At 39.4% G+C, this 16,256-nt stretch overlaps 1 protein-coding gene across 2 annotated transcripts in view; it reads left to right on the top strand.

Annotated features, from left to right (window-relative positions):
• LOC126088518 (sentrin-specific protease 1-like) overlaps nt 1–16,256 on the top strand; it is a 195,952-nt gene that overhangs the window by 127,708 nt on the left and 51,988 nt on the right. The window lies entirely within an intron of this gene.

Raw genomic sequence — 16,256 nt, 5'->3', positions numbered from 1 at the left:
AAGTGCTCCCTATTGACTGAATTCCTAAATGCCAAGCAAGCAATAAATGTACCCCCACTCTGCTCTGATTTGTTGTACATGCACAGGGAGCTTTTCAGATATAAACTTTCTTTTGAGACCCCCTTGTACATAATTATTAGTGGCTTGAAAAACTCGTATTTGTGCTAAATGTGAATACAGGTGGGGAAATTTTCCTCAAAATGGAAATTTACTTAATAAACATTGTTTCAGAGTGTATTTTATCTAGACAAACTATTTTATTGAATATTGTGTGAAATAACTTTTTTTTTCCATACACACCTCAAAAAAAGTTTTGCATCACCTCGGTTCCGAGAGTTTTAGAACCAGTACAAAAAACTGGAATAGAGATCAACGTAAACATAATTTTTGCCCTTTTTAGTGCTCAAGAAAACCACACATTGCATGTTGTACCACCATACAGCGAGACTTTCAGAGGAGGTGGTCCAGATTGCTGTACACACCAGTACCTCTAATATCCAGTAGCACATCCTCTTGCATTGATGCATGCCTGTGTTTGTCGTGGCATACTATCCACAAGTTCATCAAGGCACTGTTAGCCCAGATTGTCTTACTCCTCAACAGCGATTCGGCGTAGATCCCTCAGAGTGGTTGGTGGGTCACGTCATCCGTAAACAGCTCTTTTCAATTTATCCCAGGCATGTTTGATAGGGTTCATGTCTGGAGAACATGCTGGCCACTCTAGTTGACCAGTGTCATTATCTTGAAGGAAGTCATTCACAAGATGTGCACGATGGGGGGCACGAATTGTCATCCATGAACATGAGTGCCTCACTAACATGCTGCTGATATGGTTGCACTATAGGTCGGAGGATGGCATTCATATTTCGTACAGCTGTTAACGGCGTCTTCCACGACCATCAGCGACGTACATTGGCCCCACATAATGCCACCCCAAAACATCATGGAACCTCCACCTTGCTGTACTCACTGGACAGTGTGTCTAAGGCTTTCAGCCTGACCGGGTTGCCTTCAAGTACATCTCCGTTGATCATCTGGTTGAAGACATATGCTACAATCAACGCTGAAGAGAACGTGATGCCAGTCCTGAGCAGTCCGTTCGGCATGTTGTTGGGCCTATCTGCACCGCACTGGATGGTGTCATGGCTGCAAAGATGGATCTCGCCATGGACATCGGGAGTGAAGCTGCGCATCATGCAGCCTATTGTGCACAGTTTGAGTCATAACATGACGTCCTGTGACTGCACGAAAAACATTATTCAACATGGTGGCATTGCTGTCAGGGATCTTCTGAGCATAATCCGTAGCAGTAGTAGCCCGTGGGCGGCCTGAGCGAGGCATGTCATTAATAGTTCCTGTCTCTCTGTATCTCCTCCATGTTCGAACAACATCGCTTTGATGCCTGGACACTTCCCTTGTTGAGAGCCCTTCCTGACACAGACTAACAATGCAGACACAATCGAACTGCAGTATTGACCGTCTAGGCATGGTTGAACTACAGACAACACGAGCCATGTACCTCCTTCCTGGTGGAATGACTGGAACTGATCGGCTGTCAGATCCCTCTGTCTAACAGGCTCTGCTCATGCATGGCTGTTTGTTGGCATCTTTGAGCTGGTTTAGTGACATTTCTGGACAGTCAAAGGGACTGTGTCTGTGATACAATATCCACAGTCAACATCATCCATCTTCAGGAGTTCTGGGAACCAGGGTGATGCAAAACTTTTTTTGATGTGTGTATAAATCTCAAAAAGTTACCGATTCATGATTAGTAGTATTGCACAACATCTGACGAAGCCCAGTTTTGAAGTATAGAGTAGATCTAAATAAAGGTGTACACACTTTAAAGCTGCCTATACAAACTGTATACATTGAAATCACTGTGGATGTGGGTTGAATGTGTAGTACAGTGGTTGAGCAAAGATGGCGGTAGTGCTGTGATGCGCCAATGTCAGTGTACGAAGTGAAGTCATGGTGCAAACACAAATGACATTCAAGTAGTGAAAAAACATTCTCAATTGGTATTAGAAGTTATGAGAACATCAGTGAAATGCAATGACATTGGAGGCAGAATATGGAACTGAACCACCAACATGTGTAAGCGTTGCTCAGTCTTACGATGACTTTGAAACTGCAAGAAAAATTACGGATATGCGTAAAGGAATATCAGGCTAGCCACACAAAGCAACAGGTGGAGAGCCTTCAGCTCAGGTGTTGGGTGCATTCACATGCTCACCACAAAAATCAGCACAGTAGTTTGCACATGAAACACGCATGAGTAGAGAAAATGTTAAGTTGTATTTTGCGCAGAGTAAAGTGGAAAGTTAAAATTCCACAGTTGTTATGTGTTGAGTGAGGACAACAAAGACAGCAGAAATCGGTGTAGTGGATGGTTTCTTGCACAAATTGAATATGATGCTAATTTTGTTTCCAAAGTGGTGTGGGCTGATGAGGTACAGTCTAAATTAAATGGTACAGTAGACAGGCATAATCGTATGTACTTGTGACATCCACATGTTTGTCACGTGAGCAGCCATTGCTCCAAGACTTAATGTCTAATGCAGGTTATCCTCAAGGAAATTGATTGGACCTTTCTTTCTCGAAGGTACAATTACTGGCAGGAGTTACCTGGAAGACTGGGCCTATTAATTTTAACATCCATTTGTGCTTTTTTTGTGATGAACCTTTTTTTCTTCCATGCCACTTCCATAATGATATTGTATACCTATCTGTATAATAATGCATCATGTGTTAGACTGGTTGGAGGAGTCCCATAAAGTACCCCACGTTCTCCCAAATTGATGCCACAATTTTTACTTTTGAGGCACCTTCAAGAACATAATGTACAGCAGGAACCCATGCAGACTAGCAGAACTGTGCCATGAAATTCATACAGTTTGTCAAGCAATTCCTCCAACTACTCTGGAATATGTGACCTTGAATTTGTGCTATAATGCTCAGAAGTGTGTGGAGGTAGGTGGTTTGCTGTTTGAACACTTGTAATTGTTTCACTTTGAGTCATTGTAATACTTTTAACACTACATAAGCTTATTTTCATCTAAGTGTGTGTACTTTTTTTTTTGATCTACCATATAACATGTGCATAAGAACAAACCTGTGCCCAAATGCAACAACATATCAGTGCTCTCGTAAGTTTTGCTGTGGTACCATGTTAACTGTGGTTAGTTGAATGGCCTCTGTAAGAGAGAGACCTTGTATGGCAATGCAGGACTCGGCTGTGAGTCCTAGCTACTTACAACAAAGAAATATGTGTGTTTGTCAGCAAGTTAAAGTTAGTACAATGCAGACACTTTAATCTGGCAGTTTTAGGTGGTAGAAGTGTCAAACTATGGCTGTGTACCAGTAGAGGTCTGGTCTGAAGTGCCTCGTTTACGTTGCTGCCAATCTCAGCAAGCATTTGTGCAGTAGCTGCACTTTGCTTTACTTTGCATTGTGTGTTCCTCTTCTGTTTTCTTTTCTTATATTGAAATGAGTGAAGAGAGTAATCCTGGCCCATCACGGGGTTTGAGAATGAGTCTCACAACACCAGAAGAAATTGCAAGTCCTATGACCATTTGTCAGTTTCGCTTTCACAGACATGCAGAAAACGGATGTTGGCCACCGGTGCTGCAAGGAGGAGGAAGAGCGTTTTGCCCTGCGACCACTCCTTCCATATTACTCATCAAGGTTCTTGTTTGTTTAAGATCATGGACGACTGCTGTATTAAAGATTGTTTCCACTATAAACAACCAGAAAACAAAACTGGTCAACTTATTTCAACCAAACTGAGTGTCTTCCTGTAAAGCGTGAAAGATTCCCTGAGGTGGCCTATAATCGGAAGCAGTGTGTTCAGCATGTTGTCTCACTTCCACCTGAAAATTATTTGGATAATCGTAAGCAGGAATCTGGTGGTGCAATAAGGTCTCTCTTGACAGTGAAGAAGGTGCTGAGGCTATGGAGAAACGAGGACACTTTCATAGTGATATCTTCATGACTTATAGCCAGGGCCAAGACCCTCTCATCCTCATTTCTCCACAGCCTCGGTGTCTTCTCTCACAGCTGCTTCACCTCATCATCCTCGGCCACCATGCCACCTTCCTGGGCTTTGACATCCAGCTCCATAAAAACATTTGTCCTTGTTGAGCCCACTAACCATCAAGAGTACTTCCAATTTTATAGCTGCCATCTCTTCCACTCTAAAAATTCTCCCATTCTGGCTACCTGCAATGATGAGCAATTCCCTGCCACGCGCTTAGACCTTTGTTGTGATTGTGTTCTTCGGTCCAAAGACTGGTTTACTGGAGCTCTTCATGCTATGCTCTACTTTGCAAGAATTTTCATCTCTGCATAGCTACTGCAACCTACATGCATTTTAGCCTGCTTTCTGTTTTCAAGCCCTGGTCTCCCACGACAGTTTTTACCCCTCTCCCCTCCTGCACTCGTCCTTCCATTTTCTTTCATTAGCAAACTGATAATTCCTTGATGCCTTAGGATGTGTCCTATCGACTTATCTCTTGCTTTAGTGAAATTATGCTATACATTTCTTTATTCCCTAGTTAGATATAGCTGTTATTCAATCACTCATCTAATTTTCAACATTCTTCTGTAGCACCACATTTTAAGAGCTTCTAACCTCTTCTTGTGTGAACTTATTATCCATGTTTCACTCGTATACAAGGCTATGGTTTATAGAAATACCTTCAGAAGGTATGTTCTAACATGTAAATTTCTATTTGATGTTAACAAATTCATCCTTTTGAGAAATACTTTTCTTACTATTTCCACTCTACATAAACTCATCTACTACTTTGTGTGTCATTTGATAATCTGATTCCATCAGAATCCCCTGATTTAATTCTGGAACATCCCATTATCCTTGTTCTGCTTTTGTTGATATTCATCTTATATCATACTGTCAAGAAACTGTCCATTCCATTCAGCTGCTCTTCCAAGTGCTTTGCTGTCTGTAACAGAAATACAATGTCATCGACAAACCTCAAAGTTTTTATTTCTTCTCCGTGAACTTTATTTCCTACTTCAAATTTTTCTTCGGTTTCCTGTACTGCCTGCTCAGTGTGCAGATTTAATAACAACGGCGATAGGCTACATACTTCTCTCTCTCTCTCTCTCTCTCTCTCTCTCTCTCTCTCTCTCTCTCTTCTCGACTATTGTTTCCCTTTCGTGCCGTCAACTCGTATAACTGTCGTCTAGTTTCTGCATAAGTTGTAAATAGCCTTTTGCCCTCTGTATTGTATCCCTGCTACCTTCCCAGTAGTCTCTTGTTTTGGTTGGATGTGATTTATTCGATGAAGATTTAATATAGTTCTCCTTTACTCTTTAGTTACTCAACTGTGGCCTTGGATGTGAAAATGAAAGACTTTGTCTTCCCCTTGCTTGATTATTGCTCTAAGAAAATGTAATATCGCTGCAGCTATTTTTCTTGAATAATGTATGAACATCTTTAGCTGGCTGATTTGTAGTGCATAGAAACAAGTAGCAGAAAGCCATTTGTAATAGGTTTAGAGTTTTTGCTCTCTAATGGTAGTACAAACTATTCACACAGACAACCACACAGACATATATGCCTGTGGCTAGGCATGTGCATTTGCGTGTCTGTGTGGTTTTTGTGTGTGTGTGCACACATACACAACAGATAGAGAAAGAGAGAGAGAGAGAGAGAGAGAGAGAGAGAGAGAGAGAGAGTGAGTTATTCCATTCAGGAATTTCTATTGTTGTTGTATCTGAACACCTTTCGTATACAGAATCCACATACATGGTGTACATAAAGTCCAGGAACACTTTTCAGTTATTTATTGCACAAGAACCAAACATTGTACAGATATACAGATGTCATTTTGAAGAGAAACCCTGAAAGTTTTTTTTTTTTTTTTCTTCATGTATACTGCCACAGCGTAGTTTGGTAATGTGGCGATAGCCAGTGCTAGTCGCAAACATGGCGAGCTCTGGTGCGGAGTGGGCTTTCTGAGTATTGGATTTTGACCAAAAAAAGTTTGCTACAGCTGTTCAATGGATGTTTAGAACCAAGTACGGTAAGAAGCTACCAACAAGGAAGGCCATTTACCACTGGTACAACAAATTTGTTATGACGGGTTGCTTGTCCCAGGAAAGAGAAGCGGACGTCCAGTGTGAGTGAAGTGAATTTGGAGCGCGTACAAGAGACATTCATAAGGAGTCCAAAGAAATCGGTGCGTCGTGCATCCTGCGAACTCTAAATGGCTCCAGTGACAGTGTGGAAAGTCCTGTAACAGAAGCTGCCTATGAAACCAAATTTGAGCTAGTGCAGAAGCTCAGTGACGATGACAAAGACAAGCATTTTGAGTTTTGTTCACAGTTGCAAAAATTGTATGAGGATGGGGATTTTAACGACGAAACCACTTTTCGCACTAATGGGAAAGTGAATAGGCATAATTGTCAAATCTTGGGTACAAAGCATCCACATGAATACGCTGAATTTGAGCGTGATTCCCCAAAGGTAAATGTTTTATGTGCCTTGTCATGTCAAAAACTGTACAGGCCATTCTTCTTTGCTGAGAGCACTGTCACTGGATATTCCTTCTTGGGCATGTAGCAGCAGTGGCTGCAATCGGACTCTCCGTTCTTCTTTCAGCAGGATGGGGCTCAACCTGATTTTCATCATGAAGTTCATGGGTACCTAAGCCGGAAGCTGCTGCATTGATGGGTCAGCCGTGCTACAGAAGGGGACAGCTGTTCCATGAAATGGCCTCCCATATCACTAGATCTCACCCCCATGTGACTTTTTTTCTGAGGGGACACATTAAAGATCTGGTGTATGTACTGCCTCTACCACGTGATGTAGCAGAGCTCTGGGAGAGAGTACAGGAAACTACTGCCACAATTGACGATGCCGTGCTGGGACGGGTATGGCAAGAATTCAGTTACCGTATTGACATCTGCTGGGTCACTCACGGTTTGTAAAAAAAACTTTCAGAGTTTGTCTTCAGAATGCAGTATGTATGGCATCTGTACAATGATTAGTTCATGTGCAGTAAATAATTGAAAGTGTTCCCGGACTTTATGTACACCTTATATTGTCCATCAACATATACAACTTCCACTGGGTAACATCAAATTCTGTTAAATCAGAACATCCAACATGAAACTGCTCCTTACAAATATATCCAAAGAATGATAGATTGACATTTCATTTGCTTGAGTAAACAATGTAACTATTGTCAAAGTTGTATATTCTCCGAGCACCTTGCACTTGTCCAAAGTGTGAGTGATACTAGGAGCTTCTACATTTGTGTCTGCACAGGGACTCCATTTCACGGGGAAAATATGTTGTCCCTCAGCACAGTTTTCCACATGCAAATAAAGTAACAAATCTGCACAATATTTGTGCTCTCCTCTATGAGAACTTGTTTTCTGGTTTTCATTTGAGAGTATCATTCATTGGTATGAATGTTGTTATGGTGCCAGGATGATCCAAGCATTTTGACATCATAAAATATTGGGAATTCTGGAGGAGGAGGAGGAGGGGGTGGGGTGTCATTCTGGCTAAAATGCTTGCTGTTGGCTGGAGCCGTGTGACGTTGGGGTGAGGCTACATAACATAGCACAGCAGTGGGATTGTACTGCAAATGCACTACATCACGGACGCAGTGACATGTTATTTGTTCATTTTGCTTTTAATTTGGTTCAGTACACAGTTGGAGAAATTAAATCAAATGGCATGACAGATGTATTACACGTTAGGACAAAATAGTCGATAATTAAGGTGAAAAATAACTCACTCATTTAATAAAGAAGAAGATTTTAATGCAGCCTGTTCCAGATTTCTGTTCCTGTTTACCATACAAAAAAAAAAAAAAAAAACAATCCATAGCCACTTCCTCCTTGTGGCACATTTCTTCATGGCTTCCAACTTTGCTTCTTGATCCATATGCCTAATCCTTATAAATTTTCTTGTTCTTACATAAAGAACAATAGCTGTGTAATAAACCAGAAAACTTTTCTTTCAAAATAGAGCACACAGACTCCACATTTTTTTTGCATAATGCATTTCCATGACAAGTGGCAAATTTTTCTTCAACGGCTTCAATTTTTGCTGCTGGAAAACTTTATGATTTACCAATCTTTTGGCACTTAAATGCAATATACTCTGCGATGTATTTCACCGCATCTGTAAGAACATCAGAGATTACTGAGTCATCGCACACTGTTATCACATCTGTTAATACATTTACTTCAACATTCACAATTTCTGGGATCTTTCAAATTGGTGATTCTTTTCTGGGATCTTTCAAACTGGCAATTCAGCAACAAACACAGAGCATAATGGTAATGTAGCTTAGGGGTGCAGAATTTGAATCAGTATCTCACTGAGAAGATTCTGCATTTGATTCTTCAGTAACTGGCTTGTTTTCAGAGAAAGAAACATCACTTGCATTACCCATCACTATAAGGAGACATGTGGCGTTCCTTACTTCAAATGGCATACCCCAGAAAAAAATTCCAGGCAATCTCGATCTGATCTGGAAATAGCTGACCTTCATCCTTTTCAAGCTTTCAAAAAGATAAAATGGAGATTTTAACAGATGTCTAGGAATTTCTTTAGAGTATTGTCCTGAATTGTGAGATTCATTCAAAATTCACATGAACATTCATCTTTTGGAAATATAGAGTTCAAGACGTCAAAGACATAATTAATTTGTTCAATAAAATTGGTTTCAATGTCCTTGAGTGTAAGTGAACTTCGCTAATGTGGTGTGTTATTGTTGAGTCACTTTTGTATGTTTAAATAGTTCTGATATAGCTGCCTTAGTTATTTTGGACCCTTTAGGTAGCATAATGAAATTTTTCCTCAGTAACTTTGAGAAGGGGTACATTAAACAAAACCCGTGCATTTCTGGTTTTGTCTCCTGGATTTATGAAATGTTTTATCTGTATTGATGCACAATTCTTTCCAAACTTTTACATTTTTCCCAACTGTATTACATGTGACAGCTACATCATTTATTACCAGTTTCTGAACTGCTGTAATGATACTCTGTAGCAAAATGCTAATCATAATTATGTTGAAGTCATACTAAACTGGTTGTTTCTCCTGTTTGCACAACTTAGTGATCATGCAAACTTGAATGCTGGAATGTGAACCAACTAATATGTCCTCTGACAAATTGCAACATACGCGAACATCTACATTCATTTCACAAAATTTCAAAACAGCTAGTCTCTCTTAGATATTAAGAGTATTTTATTTAACTTCAGTAAACACAGGATATCTTCGAGAGTGCGTGGTTTGTATTTAAATTTTGAAGTATTGCCCTACGCAGCAAAGGTATTTTTCGCTTGTGCAGAGAATGGTATGCGATGGAACTCAATGGTATGCGATGGAACTCTTGAAGTTGATGCGTTGGCAGTGTCCTCTGAGTTCCACTTTACCCATTTGCTTTTGTTGCAGACATTGTATTTGTGGCAGTGTAAAACATTTTAGCAGAACATTGCTCTTATTGCTGTGTAATTTGACTTTTTTATTTTGTGTCAGATGACCTTTTTGTCTGCTTTAATGAAAGAACACGGCAAAGAGCATTTCTTGTACTCCATAAGACTATATCACATGTATCTGGTGCTGCTTCTGTGTATTTATTCCTATTAAAAGTTCAGTTTCAGTCATTAGTTCCTTAATATCTGAATGCTTACTCACTATTTCACTGAGCCCATGAGCAAAATTGTTCCAAAATCATTAAAGCATGTTTTTGCAAACTTCTTGTTTCACAGTGTAGTGCACGACTTCTCTAAGGGATGAATTTGCTTTTATTATTACTGGAATTATTTACAGAGTACCATACAACTACATTAATTTCTCGTTATTAACCAAATAAATAATACAAAAAGTGGTTTCAGTGACTTAATTTGCCGCAATAACTTACTTCAGCAAAATTTAAACATAAAATATCAAGTAGTAGATAGGTTTCGAAATCGCAACCTTTATCATGTCAGGTACCAATCTTATCAGCTAAGTTATGCAGCCACTGTAACTTACGCTGTTATTGTTACAGTCACAAGTTGTACTATAGTCTTACACTGAAATAGTTAAAACATCTTGAGAATACGGAAAAAACATTCTGGATAATTCCATGAGAAATGATGCTACAGTACATGGGAGCAAAAACTAATAAGCCTGAGCAACATAATTTATTTCATACAGAATATAATGGGTCATTCCCTTTCATATAGTAATCCAGTGCAGATACAGCATGAAAAAACTTTTAAGTTTTATGAATTAATTTATTTTAAGGTGATTTCTGAGTTACAACTATTATGATGGTTATTTATGCATTGACTTCTTATCTTTTCACTTGCATCTCTGCTTTCTGTAATTTCTTCACCATTGCAGTTTGGAATGTTTACGATGGGGATTGCAGTGGGTTGTATCTTCTTTCTTGGATGTAGCCCTAAAAGTTCATTTATGAAATCTCGTTCATGATCTTTGGACTGAATATGAACTGAACACAAACATGCAGTTTTCATATTCAATTTGTGCATGCATTTTCATTGAACTATTCATTCACATTGCACGTGCTCATCTTTGGGAGAATCATAATAAATAATGTTCGTTGTAATTTGAGCAATATTAATGCATTTTACTGCAGTCTAATTACAGTGACCCATGCTCATTGTTCACCCGAAATGCGCACCACAACTTCCGTGTACTGTGGAATGCACAGCCACGAGAGTCCTCAAAGTAATGTCAAGGCGTACAAGGACATCTGGGAATTTTTTTGTTCGGGAGCTGGGAATGGCCTACCTTCTTTTTCCGTAAACCATGGGGATGTTCTTTCAGAACAGTTGGCTGGGCAGTAGATATGAAGAAGCATTTCCTCAGCTCTCATAGATAAGAACAGTGGTAATGACAACATATTTTATTCAGCAGAATTCATGAAACTGCTGTGGGTGGTGTCGATCCCGTGCAGAAGTGACTACCCCAGAAACCATGAGGCAGCATGTGGTGGCAGTAGCAGCTACACTCAGCAGTGCAGTTGCCATGTGTTGTAGTTTGTTGCTACAACACAGCTGGCTCTGCATGAGATATGCCGTCCGGCAGTGAGAGGCCCTGGTGAACATGGGCCATAGTGCCAGTCAGCCGGATAGACGCAAGATGTGTGGTGCCCTGAACCCGAACGCTCGATGAAGATGTTGGTGGTCTGCAGTAGGTAAAGTGTGAAAGGCACCAAGACATGGGCTGTGAACCAGAGTGTTTTCGAAGAAGCCAAGTGCAAGTTGATGTCAGCCTGAAGGAAGGCCCAGCGTGTGTGGCACTGGTTTGAAACGCGGCAGCATCAGTTCTAGGATTGATCTATTTTAGACCACCAACTAGCAGTGGCAGCAGACATTTGTAGGTGAGGCTGGTCGATCACATTGTGTGCGGGAATGTTCTTGTTGTAGGCAGCAGTTGATGACAGATAATGTATGGCAGCAGCAGCTGTTATTTATACTGGCTAGTCCTGGTCCTTTTCTGACAAGGCATCTCTCCCGTAGAGAGGCCTAGGTACTGGCGTGAGGTAACCTAGTGCTTCATTGTGACAGGCAGGTAGCTTGTCACCTCAGCAATAACGTGGTCCTGCCAGCAGAATTTTGAAGGCAGTATGTGGCCTGCCTTGTTATAGGTTTTGAGGTCTTCTAGGGAAAAGTGCTGGTGCAACAGCCTCCTCCCTTCAGAAGATTTGGTCTGCTGTATCACAACTGGTGAATCTTTAAATCACTGAAACATTACATAATTTTTTGGATTTATCTTCGCTTCTCATCCAACCAGTCCAGTTCAGTGTCTGATGGCTGCTGTACTTAATGACTGTATTCTCTCTAGTAGTGGCTCATTTGGTTGATAAAGGAGTTCAGGAAGGTGGAAGCTTTTCTGCCATAGAAAGCTGTAGACTGCACAAATAAGAACCAGAAGCAAGATAGTACTTGAAGTTGAGGGGTCTATCACAATGATTTTGTGCTGGTATGTACTGTGATATGCTATACATGATGAAACATTTGCTCTGCACTTATACACCCAATTTGCGCTGCTATAAACTTGTCCAGTGAACTGAGTAGGTTGGGATTCAAAGTATTTTTTAGGAAGGTCAGGTTCTGAGCAGGTAGTATGTCCAAAGATTTATCTGGCAGGTGTATGTACCAATTTCAGAATTAGCCCATGTCAGTGTTGCTGGAAGCCAAAAAATTGACCTTGAAATGTCACAAGGTTTATTCTTTATTAATGTACCACTACCCTCTCCAAATGTTCTGCACCCTAAGAACAAATTTGCTTGTACAGATTTGCGATAACAACTACCACCAAATAGTCTGCCGAATATGCCCAATGTAGATCTGCCTCCTGAAAAGAAGTGTGTGATACAAGAATGTTCCACTCCTCCCTCTTTCACTCCCTCCTACGAACAACTATATTTCACATGTCCCTATGACAGTTTGGATTATTCTGGGCTGGAACTGCACAAAACTCATTCAGTTACTAAAATCTCTTCAATGCTATACAGATTATTGTACGGCAACTATATTTCACATGTCCCTATGACAGTTTGGATTATTCTGGGCTGGAACTGCACAAAACTCATTCAGTTACTAAAATCTCTTCAATGCTATACAGATTATTGTACGGCATTCGTAAATATGAACAATTATATCTCAGATACAGCATGAAACAAAAAAATACAAACCCCCAGTGTACTACAATATCAAAACAAACAATACTCAGAAACTAAATACAACTTTTCCCAAATATCGAATAAATCTTTCTTCAGTCAGCAATGATTCCCACTAAATGTACCAAAATATAAACTTAGATGAACATCATAATCACACTGAACATTCCACTTACATCGAGGTTGCAAGAATCCGCCATCCTCTGTACTCCAGGCGATACCAATTCATACTAGGAAACAGTATCCTGGCTGTTGTCACAAAAGTTTTAAAAACAAGTCTTAGCAGCACTAAATTACCAAGAAACATTTCCAAGTTTCCAATATAACTAATCAGAAAAAGGACACAATAATACTAACAAAACCTTCATGAACAGTAATTTGTCTCCAGAAATGCATTCCAATAATCTACACTTTGTACAAACTATACACAAGCTACTGATCCATCTTCTTTTACCTTCCGCTCCCTCTTGTTTCATTCCAGTGTTGCCTAATGCTCCCACTGAAACTCACAGCAACCTTGTTTCAACTTATCCAAATCCTGTCTCCTTAATTTTCTACTGTTTCTAAATTTCTTCAGTTCTAATCTGCAGTTCATAACCAGTAAATTATGTTAAGAGTCTACATCTGCCCCAGGAAATGTCTTACAGTTTAAATTGTGGTTCCAAAATCACCATTATGTAATCAATGTGAAACGTTTCAGTGGTATGTATACAAGCTTCTTTCTTCATTCTTGAACCAAGTGAGAGAGATGATCAGATTATCCCCTGTGCAAAATTTTATGAGTCCTCTTTCATCTGTTACCTGCAGTCCATGTTTTCCTAATATGTTTCCTTGTCTTTCTTTTCCTACTACCGAGTTCATCATGCATCACAATTAAATTTTTATCCCTTTAACTATGTGTGGAGTATCCTTCATATTACCACATATTCTTTCTAACTCTTAATTGCCTGCATAACTATTTAACACACAAATGTGTACCACTGTGGGATGTTGGCTTCAAGCCTACCTTAGCTACAATAAAGCATTCACTATGCTGTTTGTAGCAGCTTATCTGCATTTCTATTTTCTTAGTCATTATTAGACCTATTACTGTTTTAGTTGATAATGTTGTACTGGTGATAACCACCCTGGACACCCTAGCACATCAGTTACTGATGACTAAGTGGAAGAAGGAAAGAAAATGGTTCAGGACAATCACCATCAGAGAGGTTGGTGGTGATGTCAGCATATCCTTTGGCTCATTCCAACCTATTTAAATTTTTTTTTAATTATGAAAAATGTAGCAGCAAAATTTGTTCTGAAATATTTGAAATTTGACCAAAAACAATATCTCATAGACACCATTCAGGAATTGCTGAACAAAGTCGATAACGATCCAGAGCTTCTAAAGAAGGTTGTAAAAGGTGACAAAACATGGGTATGCATGTATGATGTCGAAACCAAGGCCCAGTCGTCCCAATGGAAACTGCCTGAAGATTCAAGACATAAATAAATTCACAAGTTCAATCATGTGAAAGTTCTTCTCACTGTTTTCTTCAGTTACAGTTGCATCATGAGTTCCTGCCTTTTCGTTGTACGGTCAGTAAGGAATACTACTTGGAAGTTATGTGCAGTTTTTGAGAAGCAATTCAAAGAAAACAACCAGAATTGTGGGAGAACCACTTGTGGAAATTGTATCACGATACTCCTCCCACTCGCACCTCATTACTTGTTCGTGATTTTTTGACAAAAAAGAAAATCATTATGTTGCCACAGCCACTGTATTTTCTGGACATGCCCCCTGTGTCTTTCTATTGCCAAGGCTGAATAGAACCATGAAATGACGTCGCTTTGCCACCATTGATGAGATGAAAACAGAATTGCCGAATGAACTGAACACTGTAAAAAAAAGTGAGATCCAGAAGTGCTTCCAAATCGGAAAAAGCACTGGCACAAGTGTATTATGTCTGAGGAGAATTACTTTGAAGGGGACAAAGTTGATGTTGATGAATAAATCAAGATAATTTAGGAAAAACAAAAATTGCCGTTACTTTTTGATCACAGACTGTGCTATCCCTACCCTGGTTGCAGCCATATCTTATCCTATCGGAGGCAAGCCTACCTGTGAAGGTGGCCATTTCATATATTAGCTGTTGTGTGTTTAGCCTTTTGTGTAAGTATGACTTCCAACCAGCTGTCTATCTGAGTAAATTGCCACTGCCAAACTCTGGCATCTCTCTCGTAAAGTCCACCTCCATCAGGGATACATATCCCCAAGGAGATGCCCTGAGAAACAAAAATTGTGGCTTAAATGTTCTGCTAATGTTACATTTCTTAGAAATTTTCACCAAATAAATGAAAGGATTTTGTTTGTGTGTGTGTGTGTGTGTGTGTGTGTGTGTGTGTGTGCGCAGAAAGATCCTCTTGTGATGTCTGTCGTTTCTCTGAGATTGTTGGAAAATTTCTGTATCACCTATTTTACTACAAATTTTCTTTAAAAAAACAGCAATAAATTTGTGAGTTACTATGAGTACTGTGCTCCACATTTAGTTTTGCAGCTTAATTATTGACTTTTTTTTCTTGGCAGTTGAAATGGCAGAAATCTTTAAAGCTTCATAGTGCTAAATACCAAAACTTGGGTATGTGGAAAGAAAAGTTAAGCTTTTACATAGGTCAAACATCTCATATTTTGCATTTCTCACATGGACTAAATATATTGCTGTTATGAGTTTGAGTTAAAGATATCAAGGCTGGATTGTGTCAGTTGCAGTAGTATGATATGTATATTCTGAGAAGTATTGTCAGTGTCCTCAACTATTAGAGAATTAAAGTATCTCATGCAAATATTAGACCTGATGTTTATTTACTTCTACATTACTTACACTATTAAATGTATTAATTTGAAAGAGGTAATTTCATTAATAATGGAGAGAGTTCCATGTTGTGTAATAATTATCCAAGTTCAAAGATCCCTTCACTATTTCCCCCTCAGTAAAGTGTCATTGCACTGTCAATGGAAATCTGGGCTACCTACAATCCATATGAGTAGAAAATTTTGTGTGTGTGTGTGTGTGTGTGTGTGTGTGTGTGTGTGTGTGTGTGTGTTTGTAACTGATTGAAACTGTTATTTACAATAACATTATGAAGGTAAGTATGAAGCTCCTTTTAAGTTTTAAAATGAAGAAATTCATTGTGTTAAATGATGGTGTGTGAAGATGATGGTGAAGGCAATGTTAAGTTACGGTGTAGACATTTATTTCTGTAAAAACTGATTCTTCAGTAAGCTACGAAGAGAGATTATTTTTACAACATTGCTTTTTCTCACTGCCAGAAAAATGACTTCTGGTGCTAAATTAAAAGATTTGCAAATCACCAAAGAAAAAACCTGACAAATGCTGAAGAATACATTAAATGACTCCATTTCAATATGCAGCATCCAGATCCACATATTGCAGAAATATTCGTAATGAGAAAGAAGCAACATTTGTCTTTGAGTCTCATGTGTAGGCATTAATCATTTGAACCACTGTAAGGGTATTTGCAATCTGTGTGTATATAGGTTACAATTTTTGCACCAGTAGATATGCAGAA

The sequence above is a fragment of the Schistocerca cancellata genome, chromosome 6 (genome assembly GCF_023864275.1).
Source record: "Schistocerca cancellata isolate TAMUIC-IGC-003103 chromosome 6, iqSchCanc2.1, whole genome shotgun sequence".
NCBI classification, from domain to species: domain Eukaryota; kingdom Metazoa; phylum Arthropoda; class Insecta; order Orthoptera; family Acrididae; genus Schistocerca; species Schistocerca cancellata.
Note: the sequence above shows the minus strand (reverse complement) of the source record. Positions and strands in the feature narration are given on the sequence as shown.